Raw genomic sequence first — 17013 nt, 5'->3', positions numbered from 1 at the left:
CAGAAGTATGGTGAACGACGTCCTGAGAGATATGATCGGTCTCTTTGTGTTTGTTTACCTGGATGACATTCTGATCTTCTCGAAGAACCTTCCGACCACGTCCAGCATGTCCGGCAGGTTCTGCAGCGATTGTTGGAGAATCGCCTGTTCGTGAAGGCCGAGAGGTGCGAGTTTCACGCCCACCCGACATCCTTTCTCGGGTACATCATCTCCAGGGAGAGATTAGGATGGACCAGGAGAAGGTTAGAGAGCGGTTCTGGAATGGGCCCAGCCGATCGAGATTACAGCTCCAGAGATTTTTGGGGTTTTGCGAATTTCTACCGCAGATTCATCCGGGATTACAGCCGTGTGGCCGCTCCGTTAACTGCGCTTGACTTCCAGTATCAGGACCTTCGGTGGAATCGGAGGCGGATCGAGCGTTTCTGGATTTGAAGAGGCGATTCACCAACGCACCGATTCTCTCTCAACCGGACACGGCCCGTCAGTTACGTCGATGAAGTGGGCGCTGGGTCTGATGTGGGAGTTGGCGCCATCCTGTCGCAGCGATGCTCCACGGACAGTAAACTCCATCCCTCCGCTACTACTCTACGTCGCCTTTCGCCTCGGAGAGGAATTACGATGTGGGTAACCGGGAGCTTCTCGCGGTGAAACTTGCCTTGGAGGAGTGGCGCCCACTGGTTGGAGGCGGAGCAACCGTTTATTGTCTGGACTGACCACAAGAATCTTGCTTACGTGCAATCGCTAAACGTCTCAACTCCCGTCAGGCCCAGGTGGGCGTTGTTTTCCGGACGATTCAAGTTTTCCCTGACGTTCCGACCTGGATCTAAGAACGGCAAGGCGGACGCCTTTGTCCTGGATGTTCTCCAAGACGGAGGAGAGTGGGTCCAAGACCGAGACAATTCTCCCCCGGAACTGCGTCGTGGGAGCAGTTATGTGGAAGATTGAGGAGGAGGTGCTGGCGGCCCTTTCGACTCAGCCCGGTCCCGGTAACGGTCCACCCGGTCGGTTGTTTGTGCCTGAGTCGGTTCGTCCTGCTGTCCTCAAATGGTCCCACGCCAGCAAGATGGCTTGTCACCCCTGGCGTGGCTCGACAATGGCGTTTCTTCGCAGACGTTTTGGTGGCCTGCCATGGCCGAGGATACTCGGGGTTTTGTTGCTGCCTGTCCAGTGTGTGACGCAGAATAAGAGTACCAATCGGCCCAGCTCTGGACTACTTCACCCCCTTCCTATTCCCCCGCGACCATGGTCGCATCTGCCCCTGGACTTCGTCACTGGGTTGCCCGCTTCCGAGGAACACGGTCGTTCTGACTATCGTGGACAGATTCAGCAAGTTCGCGCCACTTTGTGCCAATGCCAAGCTTCCCCCTCTGCCTCGAGACGTCCGAGATCCTGGTTAGGGAGGTTTTCCAGGGTCCACGGTTTGCCCAGTGATATCGTTTCCGACCGTGGCCCTCAGGTTTACCTCTGCTGTCTGGAAGTCCTTCTGTTTGGCCATTGGAGCTACAGTCAGTCTCACATCTGGTTTTCACCCCCAATCCAATGGTCAGGCGGAGAGAGCCAACCAGAAGATGGAATCCACGCTACGCTGCCTGGTCTCTTCCAACCCCACCTCCTGGGTCTCTCAGTTGCCTTGGGTTGAGTATGCCCACAATACTCTCCCCTACATCTGCCACTGGGATGTCTCCCTTCCAGTGCCTGTATGGCTACCAACCTCCCTGTTCCCTTCTCAGGAGAAGAGCTCTCGTGCCTTCTGTTCAGGCCCATATTCGTCGTTGCCACCGGACTCATCGGGCCAGGGCACTCCTTGGAGTTTCGGACCGGTATCGGCTCCAGGCGAATCGTCGCCGGATCCCCGCTCCCACCTATACCATCCGGGAGATAGGGTCTGGTTGGCCACACGGGATCTTCCGTTACGGACTGAGTCTAGGAAGTTGTTACCAAGTTCATTGGTCCGTTTGTGGTGGGGTGATCAATCCAGTGGCAGTTCGACTCAAACTACCGAGACGCTCCAGAGTCCATCCCACCTTTCATGTCTCCTGCCTCAAGCCTGTTTTTCCCCTCAGTCCTCTGTTGCCTCCTCCGCCTCCTCCTCCTCCTCCTCGGATGATCGGAGGTGGTCCTGCCCACAGCGCGACGCATCATGGATTCCAGCAGCGGCCCGGGTTTCCGTTCTCGTGGACTGGGAGGGGTATGGTCCTGAAGAGAGGAGTTGGATTCCGCGGCGACAGATCCTAGATGCTGACCTCATCCTGACTTCTACCGCCTCCATCCTGGCGCTCCGGGGAGTCCGCCGGTGGCGTTCGTCCGGAGGGGGTACTGTAACGATCCCGGCAGTCTGGAGTCGGGTCCTGTCTGTGGACTAGTTTTTCTGTTCGTGATCTCCAGTTTCCCGAGGTTCGAGACGCTCGGGGAAGCTCTCTTGATTTCCGCACCTGCATCCCATCAGCAATCTGCACACCTGGTCCTGATCATCACCCTTCTTAGGCTCTGGCCTAACATCCATTCCCCTGCCGGATCGTAGCCATGAACAGTAGGTTTACCAGAGTATCAGTCTTAGAGCCTAGCGTTAGTTTTGTTGTTTTGCACCTTGTTGGTTTGTTGCCTACTACCCCGTTTTGTTCCATCTGCAGTCACCCGTCCCGGAACCTTCTATCCAACCTCTGCCTGGTGGTCGGCGGCTGCCCGACAGGATGGGATCCAACCACTGCACCCCCAACAACTAATCAACGCCGCCCGCTCTGTTCCCTGGATTATTCAGCATCACTCTTGAATTTGTAAATAAACACTCACCTTCGTTTCAACTTACCTTGTCCTGGTCTGCTTCTGGGTTCTGGCTTAGCAACTCGTGACAGGTGTTGAAGGAGTCAGGCGCAGAAGGGTAAATCACAGAATAACAGGCTTTAATCCGCAAAATACAGTTTTACGTACAAATGCGTCAAACACACTCCAGGGCACAAAACAGACGCACTGGAAAATACAAGGCACACGGGAAATACTACCGTCGATACAAAATACACGAGCTCCACCGAGCTTCACTAACCTCCACAATAAACAATCACCCACACAGACAAGGAAGCAGAGGGAACACTTACGCAATGACTAATGAGGGAATAAGGACCAGGTTTGTGTGATTGAAGATGATAAATGGATCGGCAGTAGCTAGTAAGCCGGTGACGCCGAACGCCGAAACCTGCCCGAACAAGGAGGGGAGGCAGCCTCGGAGGAAGTCGTGACAACTACAATCACTAAAGCAGTCATTCTGACTGCTCATGAATGTTCTTTTTTTATTACTCTGCCATTTTTTAAGTCATGCCCCCCTCCGTCCTTGACTTTTCCTAAATAAGTCTACAGTATATAACAAACTGTCGGTGTTAGAATCGTAATATCACAAACAGAATTGGAGTTAAGAAACAACATGAAGCCGATAGACATGGTCGCGCTGTTCATGGCTCCTGTCATGGTCTGTTATTTCTACAGATGCACAGTCTGGGGTATTGTGTGTTGATTGATGAGGGGGGAAAAACAAGGGGTCGGAATACTTACTGAATGCATTGTATGTGTACACGATCAATCAAATTAGATTTGATTTGATTTAGAAGCAGTTTTAGGAGGGCATGTCATTTTTTTATGGTTTTCCCCCGTTGCACCTCCTTCTCCCAAACAGTACGACCTGCTCTGCTCCTTCTTCCGACAGTTGAAAGTGCAGTGCCCAGCTGATAATCACCCCGATAATTGCCTCGAAACTAAACATAATTCATACCGAAACTAATTTCACACATATAACAGCAGATGAAATAAATGAAGTAAAGTATGATGGGTAGAAAGGAGGAGAATGGGTGAGTTGATGAGTGAAGGGAAGCGAATGATGCATAATTATTTAATCACAATTGTGAGCATACATAATTTTACATGCTGAACGGCTTTCTGTGACGAGTACTGAGGTACGAAGAGGCAGGAGGCAGATGGAGGAATCAACAATGTAAAGGTTTACTTAACACTGAGCAAGGGAACAACAAAGAAGCGAGTACACGACAAGACACTAACAATCACACACAACACAACGCTGAACAGTCCAGGGCTATATAGGGATGGTGAGTGAGATGATGAGGTGCAGGTGCGCTGGAGGTGATTAGGGTGTGTTGGGTTTCCATTCCCGGTGTTGCCTAGGGGGTGCGCCAGACCGGTGGCTCAGTAGACCGGCGAATCAGAGCGCCGGAGGGTAGCAACGGGAGGAGCCGTGACACTTTCAATATCTGGGAAAATATCCACATCGAGCAGCAGATGAGCGAGTGTGGAGAACCTTACGTTGTTAAGGGGAGAAATGTCACCATGGACAATTTCTTCACTTCGCTGTAATTGGCGAAGAAGTTGCTTGCAAGGAAAACAAGTCTGGCCGGCACCATGAACAAAGTGAGACGGGAGCTCCCTACCTCTGCACAAAATAAGGCACCTGCACAGCCGTTGTACTCCACAAGAACACAACGGTGCTGATGAATGACAAGACAACGGGAACACAATAAAGAGAAAACCTGAGACTATTACGCGCTACAACCAAATAAAGGTATGTCAAAGTGTTTCAAGCAAGTGAAAGTTACGAAAATTGTGTCAACTGTTAGGACAAGGGATAACTATCAGACCTCAGGATAAGACCCAGATGCAGACAGTTTGAAGTACCAGAAGTTTATTACAACAACAGGGTCAGGCAAGCAACAGGTCAAGGGCAGGCAGAGGTCAGTAATCCAGAGCAGAGAACGAAAGGTACAGAGAAACGGCCGCAGGCTCAGGATCAGGGCAGGCAGAATGGTCAAATCCGGGAAAACTAGAAAACAGTGACTAGAGAGAGAAAACAGGAATACGGGAAAAACGCTGGCTTGGCGAGACAAGACGAACTGGCAACAGACAAACAGTAAACACAGGTACAGTGGGGAGAACAAGTATTTGATACACTGCCGATTTTGCAGGTTTTCCTACTTACAAAGCATGTAGAGGTCTGTAATTTTTTATCATAGGTACACTTCAACTGCTGAGAGACGGGAATCTAAGAAAAAATCCAGAAAATCACATTTTATGATTTTAAGTAATTAATTTGCATTTTATTGCATGACATAAGTTTTTGATCACCTACCAACCAGTAAGAATTCCGGCTCACAGACCTGTTAGTTTTCTTTAGAAGCCCTCCTGTTCTCCACTCATTATCTGTATTAACTGCACCTGTTTGAACTGTTACCTGTATAAGACACCTGTCCACACACTCAATCAAACAGACTCCAACCTCCCCACAATGGCCAAGACCAGAGAGCTGTGTTAGGACATCAGGGATACAATTGTAGACCTGCACAAGGCTGGGATGGGCAACAGGACAATAGTGCAAGCAGCTTGGTGAGAAGGCAACAACTGTTGGCGCAATTTTATTAGAAAAATGGAAGAAGTTCAAGATGACGTTCAATCACTCCTCGGTCAGCTCCTGCGAAGATCTCACCTTGTGGGGCATCAATGATCATGAGGAAGGTGAAGGATCAGCCCAGAATTACACGGGACCTGGTCAATGAACTGAAGAGAACTGGGACCACAGTCTCAAACCATTAGTAACACACTACGCCGTCATGGATTAAAATCCTGCAGCGACGCATGGTCCCCCTGCTCAAGCCAGCGCATGTCCAGGCCCGTCTGAATTTTTGCCAATGACCATCTGGATGATCCAGAGGAGGAATGGGAGAAGGTCATGTGGTCTGATGAGACAAAAATAGAGCTTTTGGTCTTACTCCACTCGCCGTGTTTGGAGGAAGAAGAAGGATGAGTACAACCCCAAGAACACCATCCCAACCGTGAAGCATGGAGGTGGAAACATCATTCTTTGGGGATGCTTTTCTGCAAAGGGGACAGGACGACTGCACCGTATTGAGGGGAGGATGGATGGGACCATGTATCGCGAGATCCAGAATAATGTACTGTTTTTGACTGTTGTCCTATCACTTATATTTATTATAATGCCATTATTGCTTTTGTGCCGAAGTTTCACTATTTATTAAAGCCACTAGGGGCTTATAATGATGTTTAGGCTACTGATGTTTTCATTATTTTACTGTACAGTGGGGAAAAAAGTATTTAGTCAGCCAACCAATTTGCAAGTTCTCCCACTTAAAAAAGATGAGAGGCCTGTAATTTTCATCATAGGTACACGTCAACTATGACAGACAAATTGAGAAAGAAAATTCCAGAAAATCTGGAATTTATTTGCAAATTATGGTGGAAAATAAGTATTTGGTCAATAACAAACAAGCAAGATTTCTGGCTCTCACAGACCTGTAACTTCTTCCTTTAAGAGGCTCCTCTGTCCTCCACTCGTTACCTGTATTAATGGCACCTGTTTGCAACTTGTTATCAGTATAAAAGACACCTGTCCACAACCTCAAACAGTCACACTCCAAACTCCACTATGGCCAAGACCAAAAGAGCTGTCAAAGGACACCAGAAACAAAATTGTAGACCTGCACCAGGCTGGGAAGACTGAATCTGCAATAGGTGAGCAGCTTGGTTTGAAGAAATCAACTGTGGGAGACAATTATTAGGGAAAATGGAAGACATGCAAGACCACTGGGATAATCTCCCTCGATCTGGGGTCCACGCAAGATCTCACCCCGTGGGGTCACAAATGATCACAAGAACGGTGAGCAAAATCCCAGAACCACACGGGGGGGGATCCTAGTGAATGACCTGCAGAGAGCTGGGGGACCAAAGTAACAAAGCCTACCATCAGTAACACCACGCCGCCAGGGACTCAAATCCTGCAGTGCAAGACGTGTCCCCCTGCTTAAGCCAGTACATGTCCAGGCCCGTCTGAAGTTTGCTAGAGTGCATTTGGATGATCAGAAGAGGATTGGGGAGAATGTCATATGGTCAGATGAAACCAAAATAGAACTTTTTGGTAAAAACTCAACCTCAGTCGTCTTTGGAGGACAAAGAATGCTGAGTTGCATCCAAAGAACACCATACCTACTGTGAAGCATGGGGGGTGGAAACATCATGCTTTTGGGCTGTTTTCTGCAAAGGACCAGGACGACTGATCCGTGTAAAGGAAAGAATGAATGGGGCCATGTATCGTGAGATTTTGAGTGAAAACCTCCCTTCCATCAGCAACTGGGCATTGAAGATGAAACGTGGTTAGGTCTTTCAGCATGACAATGATCCCAAACACACCGCCCGGCAACGAAGGAGTGGCTTCGTAAAAGCATTTCAAGGTTCTGGGTAGTGGCTTAGCCAGTCTCCGTGATCTCAACCCCATAGAAAATCTTTGGAGGGAGTTGAAAGTCTGTGTTGCCCAGCGACAGCCCCCAAAACATCACTGCTCTAGGGGAGATCTGCATGGAGGAATGGGCCAAAACTTACCAGCAACAGTGTGTGAAAACCTTGGAAGACTTACAGAAAACGTTTGACCTGTGTCATTGCAAACAAAGGGTATATATCAAAGTATTGAGCAACTTTTGTTATTGACCAAATACTTATTTTCCACCATAATTTGCAAATAAATTCATTAAAAAATCCTATAATGTGATTTTATGGAGAAAAAAATTCTCATTTTATCTGTCTGTTGAAGCGTGTACCTATGATGAAAATTACAGGCCTCTCTCATCTTTTTTAAGTGGGAGAACTTGCACAATTTGGTGGCTGACTAAATCACTTTTTCCCCCACTGTACGTCTTTTGACCATGCCGTCTTGGTGGTTGGGGTATTTCTTTTATTTTTTGGGGATTCGTTTTAAAAATAAGCTGTTACCGGGTTCTAACAGATATTATTTTTGTTCCATAGTTGTAATAAAGGCACTCCACAAATAAAATTGATTGAAAACTTTTTTTTTAAAAGTAGTATAGCCTACAGTAACATAAACTAATGAATGCTATTGTGTTATTTGAAATACAATTAAAATTGTATTCTAATGTTACCCAAGGCCTTCATAAATACAACCAGATTATTATTTTTACGATAGCATATATGAAATATATTAATTACACTGTTAGAATGTTGCAGTCAGAAGGGTTGTCCACTCGACCCAGCGTTCTTGTGTTAAAATAACTTTTGTGAAGGCTTAAACTCGTTCTTTAAATGTGACCCGTTTCAGGAAACTAGGCGTATGTCGCAAGTCACGACTTCACAGGAGAGCCATATCAAAATGCGTTTTTTGGCAGACATGCCTTCTGGAACTTTTGAACTTTCATGTGCCTTAATAACAAACATGTACTGCCATCTGTAAATACGGTATAAAGTTGTTAAATTACGAGCCTAGTCGGTTTAGACACAGAAATAGACAGAAACCTTCCCGCTAGCCATGATTGGCTGAGATAATGGAGTGGGCTGGACTGTGCTGAGAGATGGGGTTTCAGATTGATCTGCGGTGTAGAATCTTGTGTCTACAAAATGAGCTGCTCATTATGCGTAGATACTCCTTTTCTACTGCAGTTTTTTGAAGATATAATGTGTTAACATGGAGAACTGCAAATATGTTCTACTGCGCTCAATAACATTGCCCCTGAATATAGGTGCTATCAACAAAGGTCAGAGGAAAAATTGTGATGGACTACTTTCTGGAGGACGATCTTGCCATGATGACTCTCTCTGACTTTGAAAATGAATCAGACGATGAGGAAATCCCTGATTTACATTACCGGTCAACAGTTTTAGAATACCTACTCATTCAAGGGTTTTTCTTTATTTCTTACTATTTTCTACTCTCAACCAGCTGCATGAAGTAGTCACCTGGAATGCATTTCAATTAACAGGTGTGCCAAGTTAAAAGTTAATTTGTGGAGTTTATTTCCTTCTTAATGCATTTGAGCCAATCATTTGTGTTGTGACAAGGTAGGGGGGTACAGAAGAAGCCCTATTTGGTAAAAAGACCAAGTCCATATTATGGGAAGAACAGCTCAAATGAGCAAAGAGACATTTATTTAGGAGATAAAAACCAATATGACAATAGGCTATAACATTTAAATATGCTACAGATCGGGGTTTCTTTCTCTCTCTCTTCTACTCTCGGATCCGAACCAAGAACGGGTCTCTTTGGGTCTGTTTTGGCCACGGCCTTTTCGAATGGGTCTGACTGTCCTCGGGTCCATTCGGAACAGGTCTCCGTTTAAAAATTAATGTGTTTGTCGCGTATCGGGTTGGGTGGGAAAGCCTTTGGACCTGTAAAGACCTCTAGCACACATACGCACACACACACACACGTACACAAAAAACACAATATATGCAAGAACACATGAAAACACACACATAAAAACAAACACACTCACACAAGTTCACACTAAACAGTTGCTGCAACAACACACACACACACTCACTCCAGCTGTCAAAATGTTTCTACACAGACCTCAGCCAATGCACGATGAGTCAGAGTGGAGTTTAATTCAGAGATGGATAGGTCTTCTCTCATATCTCTACGCACACGCCCACATCACACAGTCTTCACACACCCCACACACACACACACACACACACACACACAAACACAATAATTTAATTCCAGAGATAGATGATAATCTCTCCTAACTCGTAATGATGGAAAACAGTCTCATTTCCCGACTGGTGTGTGAGTGCATGTGTGTGTTGTGTGTGTGCACGCTGCACTTTGTAAGTGTGTGTTTATAATTGTGATCATGGTTAAACCCTTTCCTGTCTGCCTCCCCCTGGCGAAGCGTCTCCCCTCCCCAAAGACTGACCACTCAGGAGGGGTGAAGGACACATTGCTGGGGCAGCTCCTCTGACCCTGTGGAGATGAGACGACTCCAACTACCAGACACCAGGTGCTGTACAGACACACACTTAACACACACACACACACACACACACGAACAAACAAAAGTACAAACAAAACACGCTACTGCACAAACATACGCACGCACAAACGTACAAACCAAACGCACGCACACACGCTCACTTGCACACACACATACACACACACACAGATGTACGCACTCACACAACTACACTTTACATACACACACACACACCTTGCACACACAAACACACACAGCCCCCTCAATGGCAAGTGCACTAGTTTGTCCACAGAAACACAGAGCACTAGGTTAGAACCATTATATTCTCCACAAGGTCTTATTATAAGATTTGTATGGAAGGATATTTTAGCCTGCAGCATTATTTACTGTACTGTATAATTTATCCGTCAGGCTAGAATACTGATCAACTACAAACCACTGCAGAGACAGACACTTATTATACTCGATGCTAAGACTCACTGTGCAATAGCAATAGTTTGTAGCAAAACAAAACCTGACTAGGGATGCATCCCAAATGGCACCCCATACCCTACATAGTGCACTACTATAAAGGGAATAACTCGTAATGATGGAAAAGCATTCTCTTTGCACGACTGGTGTGTGTGAGTGCATGTGTGTGTGCACGTGCATTTGTAAGTGAAGCTTAGCTCTCTCATGCCGTTTGATAATGGTGGCGCTTATGCTGCAGAGATGTAGGTCAATCAGATTCCCAACTGCATTCTGGGATTTAGCATCACGTACGCCTTCACCATTGGAGAAAAGGGTTTGTCGAGGGCTCACATCAGACCCCTCTCCTTCTCCCTCTCCTTATTCCTTCCTTTCATTCCATTCTCCTCCTCCCATTCTCTCATCCCCTCTCCTCCTATTCTCCTTCCCCATCCCCTCCAATTTTTCTCTCCTTTAATCTCTTCTTAACCCCCTCTCACACCCTCTCCTCCTCCCTTATGCCCCTATTCATCCCCTCTCCTCTTTCCGCTTGACTTCTCCTTCATTCCGCCACTGGTAATGGTTTGTGATGTTTGATGCCAAGGTGATAGAAGAAAGAGGGAACACACACACACACACTTTGGAGCTGAGAGAAAATGTCAACCCTCTGTCGCTCCCTTCTTCTCTCCCTCAATTCAGCTGTTGCTCCCTCGCTCTCTGTTCTCCTGGCTGCACTCTCAGAGGGTCTTACAGGGCACACATGCACAGCACACACACACACACACACACACACACACACACACACACACATTGAGCTCATGAATTCAACAGGGCTAGACTTACCTGTAGAGTAGGTTGTTATTTCCCTCCATCTCTCTCTCTCTCTCTCGCTCTCACTCTCTCGCTCTCTTAATTCAATTCAAAGGGCTTTTTTGGCATGGGAAACATATGTTTACATTGCCAAAGAAATCCTACCCATACTGAGATTACGGAGATGTCATTGATAGATTGGCAGGTAAGGGTGCCCCTCGAGCAGCTAGCTGTTCTTTACCATTCAGTCATCAGATTTGCCACACGTGTCCTTATAGGACACATCACTGCACTCTATACTCTTCTGTAAACTGGCCATCTCTTTATACCTGACGCAAGACCCACTGGTTGAAGCTTATTTATAAAACCCTCTTAGGCTCTCACTCCCCCTTTCTGCATACAATACCAACTGCAACCCTCATTCTCCACATACAACACCCGTTCTGCCAGTCACATTCTGTTAATGGTCCCCAAAGCATACACATCTCTGGGTCGCTCCTCTTTTCAGTTCGGCTGCATCTAGCGACTGGAACGAGCTGCAAGAAACACTCCAACTGGACAGTTTATCTCCATCTCTACATTCAAAGACTCAATCATGGACACTCTTAATGACACTTGTGGCTGCTTCGTGTGATGTATTGTTGTCTCTACCTTTTTGCCCTTTGTGCTGTTGTCTGTGCCTAACAATGTTTGTACCATGTTTGTGCTGCTACCATGTTGTGCTGCTGCCATTTTGTGTTGCTACCGTGTTGTTGTCATCTTGTGTTGCTACCATGCTGTGTTGTCATCTGTTGCTGCAATGCTGTGTTGTTGTCTTAGGTCTCTCTTTATGTAGTGTTGTGGTGTCTCTCTTGTCATAATGTATGTTGCGCCCTACATTTACATTTTATCAGCGCCCCATCCCCACAGGAAGCCTTTTGTCTCTTGGTAGGGCCGTCATTGTTAAACATAATTTGTTCTTAATTGACTTGCCTAGTTAAATAAAGTTAAATATATATATATATATATATATATATATATATATATATATATATATATATATATATATATATACAGTGGGGGGAAAAAAAAGTATTTAGTCAGCCACCAATTGTGCAAGTTCTCCCACTTAAAAAAAGATGAGAGGCCTGTAATTTTCATCATAGGTACACGTCAACTACATGACAGACAAACTGAGAAAAAAAATCCAGAAAATCACATTGTAGGATTTTTTTATGAATTTATTTGCAAATTATGGTGGAAAATAAGTATTTGGTCACCTACAAACAAGCAAGATTTCTGGCTCTCACAGACCTGTAACTTCTTCTTTAAGAGGCTCCTCTGTCCCTCCACTCGTTACCTGTATTAATGGCACCTGTTTGAACTTGTTATCAGTATAAAAGACACCTGTCCACAACCTCAAACAGTCACACTCCAAACTCCACTATGGCCAAGACCAAAGAGCTGTCAAAGGACACCAGAAACAAAATTGTAGACCTGCACCAGGCTGGGAAGACTGAATCTGCAATAGGTAAGCAGCTTGGTTTGAAGAAATCAACTGTGGGAGCAATTATTAGGAAAGGAAGACATACAAGACCACTGATAATCTCCCTCGATCTGGGGCTCCACGCAAGATCTCACCCCGTGGGGGTCAAAATGATCACAAGAACGGTGAACAAAATCCCAGAACCACACGGGGGACCTAGTGAATGACCTACAGAGAGCTGGGACCAAAGTAACAAAGCCTACCATCAGTAACACACTACGCCGCCAGGGACTCAAATCCTGCAGTGCCAGACGTGTCCCCCTGCTTAAGCCAGTACATGTCCAGGCCCGTCTGAAGTTTGCTAGAGGGCATTTGGATAATCCAGAAGAGGATTGGAAGAATGTCATATGGTCAGATGAAACCAAAATAGAACTTTTTGGTAAAAACTCAACTCGTCGTGTTTGGAGGACAAAGAATGCTGAGTTGCATCCAAAGAACACCATACCTACTGTGAAGCATGGGGGTGGAAACATCATGCTTTGGGGCTGTTTTTTTCTGCAAAGGGACCAGAGCGACTGATCCGTTAAAGGAAAGAATGAATGGGGCCATGTATCGTGAGATTTTGAGTGAAAACCTCCTTCCATCAGCAAGGGCATTGAAGATGAAACGTGGCTGGGTCTTTCAGCATGACAATGATCCCAAACACACCGCCCGGCAACGAAGGAGTGGCTTCGTAAGAAGCATTTCAAGGTCCTGGAGTAGCCTAGCCAGTCTCCAGATCTCAACCCCATAGAAAATCTTTGGAGGGAGTTGAAAGTCTGTGTTGCCCAGCGACAGCCCCCAAAACATCACTGCTCTAGAGGAGATCTGCATGGAGGAATGGGCCAAAATACCAGCAACAGTGTGTGAAAACCTTGTGAAGACTTACAGAAAACGTTTGACCTGTGTCATTGCCAACAAAGGGTATATAACAAAGTATTGAGAAATTTTTGTTATTGACCAAATACTTATTTTCCACCATAATTTGCAAATAAATTCATAAAAATCCTACAATGTGATTTTCTGGATTTATTTTTCTCATTTTGTCTGTCATAGTTGACGTGTACCTATGATGGAAATTACAGGCCTCTCTCATCTTTTTAAGTGGGAGAACTTGCACAATTGGTGGCTGACTAAATACTTTTTTTCCCCACTGTATATATCTATATATATATATATATATATATATATATATATATATATATATATATATATATATATATATATATATATATATATATATATACATACACTACCGTTCAAATGTTTGGGGTCACTTAGAAATGTCCTTGTTTTCCATGAAAACATACATGAAATGAGTTTGAATAGGAAATATAGCAAAATGAATAGGAAATGTAGTCATTGACAAGGTTAGAAATAATGATTTTTCATTTAAATAATATTTGTGTCCTTCAAACTTTGCTTTCGTCAAATAATCCTCCATTTGCAGCAATTACAGCCTTGCAGACCTTTGGCATTCTAGTTTTCAATTTGTTGAAGTAATCTGAAGAGATTTTACCCCATGCTTCCTGAAGCACCTCCCACAAGTTGGATTGGCTTGATGGGCACTTCTTACGGTCAAGCTGCTCCCACAACAGCTCAATAGGGTTGAGATCCGGTGACTGTAATGGCCACTTGGAGCTGTGCTTTGGGTCCTGTTGTAGGACGAAATTGTCCTGTTGTAGGAGGAAATTGGCTCCAATCAAGCGCCGTCCACAGGGTATGGCATGGCTTTGCAAAATGGAGTGATAGCCTTCCTTCTTCAAGATCCTTTTACCCTGTACAAATCTCCCCACTTCTACCACCACCAAAGCAGCCCCAGACCATCACATTGCCTCCACCATGCTTTGACAGATGGCATCAAGCACTCCTCCAGCATCTTTTCATTTGGTCTGCGTCTCCCAAATGTTCTTCTTTGTGATCCGAACACCTCAAACTTCGATTTGTCTGTCCATAACACTTTTTTCCAATCTTCCTCTGTCCAGTGTCTGTGTTCTTTTCCCTTAATCTTATCTTTTTTTTTGGCCAGTCTGAAATATGGCTTTTTCTTTGCAACTCTGCCTAGAAAGTCAGCATCCCGGAGTCGCCTCTTCACTGTTGACGTTGAGACTGGTGTTTTGCGGGGACTATTTAATGAAGCTGCCAGATGAGGACCTGTGAGCGTCTGTTTCTCTGTATTTGTCCTCTTGCTCAGTTGTGCACCGGGCCTCCCACTCCGCTTTCTATTCTGGTTAGAGCCAGTTTGCGCTGTTCTGTGAAGGGAGTAGAACACAGCGTTGTAAGAGATATTCAATTTCTTGGCAATTTCTCGCATGGAATAGCCTCATTTCTCAGAACAAGAATAGACTGACGAGTTTCAGGAAGAAAGTTATTTGTTTCTGGCCATTTTGAGCCTGTACTCGAACCAACAATTGCTGAGGCTCCAGATACTCAACTAGTCTCAAGAAGGCCAGTTGTATTACTTCTTTAATTAGCACAACAGTTTTTCAGCTGTGCTAACATAATTACAAAAGGGGTTTCTAATGATCAATTAGCCTTTTAAAATTATACATTTGGATTAGCAAACACAACGTGCCATTGGAACACAGGACTGATGGTTGCTGATAATGGGCCTCTGTACGCCTATGTAGATATTCCATTAAAAATCACTTGTTTACAGCTACAATAGCCATTTACAACATTAACTATGTCTACACTATATTTCTGATCAATTTGCTGTTATTTTAATGGACAAATAAATTGCTCTTCTTCCGAAAACAAGGACATTTCCAAGTGACCCCAAACTTTTGAATGGTAGTATATATATATATATATATATATATATATATAAAACAGTGGGAGAACAAGTATTTGATACACTGCCGATTTTGCAGGTTTTCCTACTTACAAAGCATGTAGAGGTCTGTAATTTTTATCATCGGTACACTTCAACTGTCAGAGACGGAATAAAAATAAAAAAATATCCAGAAAATCACATTGTATGATTTTTAAGTAATTAATTTGCATTTTGTTGCATGACATAAGTATTTGATACATCAGAAAAGCAGAACTTAATATTTGGTACAGAAACCTTTGTTTGCAATTACAGAGATCATACGTTTCCTGTAGGTCTTGACCAGGTTTGCACCACTGCAGCAGGGATTTTGGCCCACTCCTCCATACAGACCTTCTCCAGATCCTTCAGGTTTCGGGGCTTTCACTGGGCAATACAGACTTTCAGCTCCCTCCAAATATTTTCTATTGGGTTCAGGTCTGGAGACTGGCTAGGCCACTCCAGGATCTTGAGATGCTTCTTCGGAGCCACTCCTTAGTTGCCCTGGCTGTGTGTTTTGGTCGTTGTCATGCTGGAAGACCCAACCACGACCCCATCTTCAATGCTCTTACTGAGGGAAGGAGGTTGTTGGCCAAGATCTCGCAATACATGGCCCCATCCATCCTCCCCCTCAATACGTGCAGTCGTCCTGTCCCCTTTGCAGAAAAAGCTTCCCCAAAGAATGATGTTTCCACCTCCATGCTTCACGGTTGGGATGGTGTTCTTGGGGTTGTACTCATCCTTCTTCTTTATCCAAACATGGCGAGTGGAGTTTAGACCAAAAAAGCTATATCTTCTGTCTCATCAGACCACATGAGCTTCTCCCATTCCTCCTCTGGATCATCCAGATGGTCATTGGCAAACTTCAGACGGGCCTGGACATGCGCTGGCTTGAGCAGGGGGACCTTGCGTGCGCTGCAGGATTTTAATCCATGACGGCGTAGTGTTACTATGGTTTTCTTTGAGACTGTGGTCCCAGCTCTCTTCAGGTCATTGACCAGGACCTGCCATGTAGTTCTGGGCTGATCCCCTCACCTTCCTCCTGACCATTGATGCCCCACGAGGTGAGATCTTGCATGGAGCCCCAGACCGAGGGTGATTGACCGTCATCTTGAACTTCTTCCATTTTCTAATAATTGCGCCAACAGTTGTTGCCTTCTCACCAAGCTGCTTGCCTATTGTCCTGTAGCCCATCCCAGCCTTGTGCAGGTCTACAATTTTATCCCTGATGTCCTTTTCGGACAGCTCTCTGGTCTTGGCCATTGTGGAGAGGTTGGAGTCTGTTTGATTGAGTGTGTGGACAGGTGTCTTTTGTACGTAACGAGTTCAAACAGGCAGTTAATACAGGTAATGAGTGGAGAACAGAGGGCTTCTTAAAGAAAAACTAACAGGTCTGTGAGACCGGGAATTCTTACTGGTTGGTAGGTGATCAAATACTTATGTCATGCAATAAAATGCAAATTAATTACTTAAAAAATCATACAATGTGTTTTTCTGGATTTTAGATTCCGTCTCTCACAGTTGAAGTGTAACTATGATAGAAATTACAGACCTCTACATGCTTTGTAAGTAGGAAAACCTGCAAAATCGGCAGTGTATCAAATACTTACTTCTCCCCACTGTGTGTATATATATATTAATGTAAATAAACAATCAGAAATGAACAGCAA

The 17013-nt window shown here is 45.1% G+C and overlaps 1 pseudogene; it reads left to right on the top strand.

Moving 5' to 3' along the window:
- The window catches only part of LOC121581369, a 207231-nt pseudogene that overhangs the window by 160331 nt on the left and 29887 nt on the right, over nucleotides 1-17013 (top strand).

Source organism: Coregonus clupeaformis, chromosome 14 (genome assembly GCF_020615455.1).
Source record: "Coregonus clupeaformis isolate EN_2021a chromosome 14, ASM2061545v1, whole genome shotgun sequence".
Classification (NCBI taxonomy): domain Eukaryota; kingdom Metazoa; phylum Chordata; class Actinopteri; order Salmoniformes; family Salmonidae; genus Coregonus; species Coregonus clupeaformis.
Note: the sequence above shows the minus strand (reverse complement) of the source record. Positions and strands in the feature narration are given on the sequence as shown.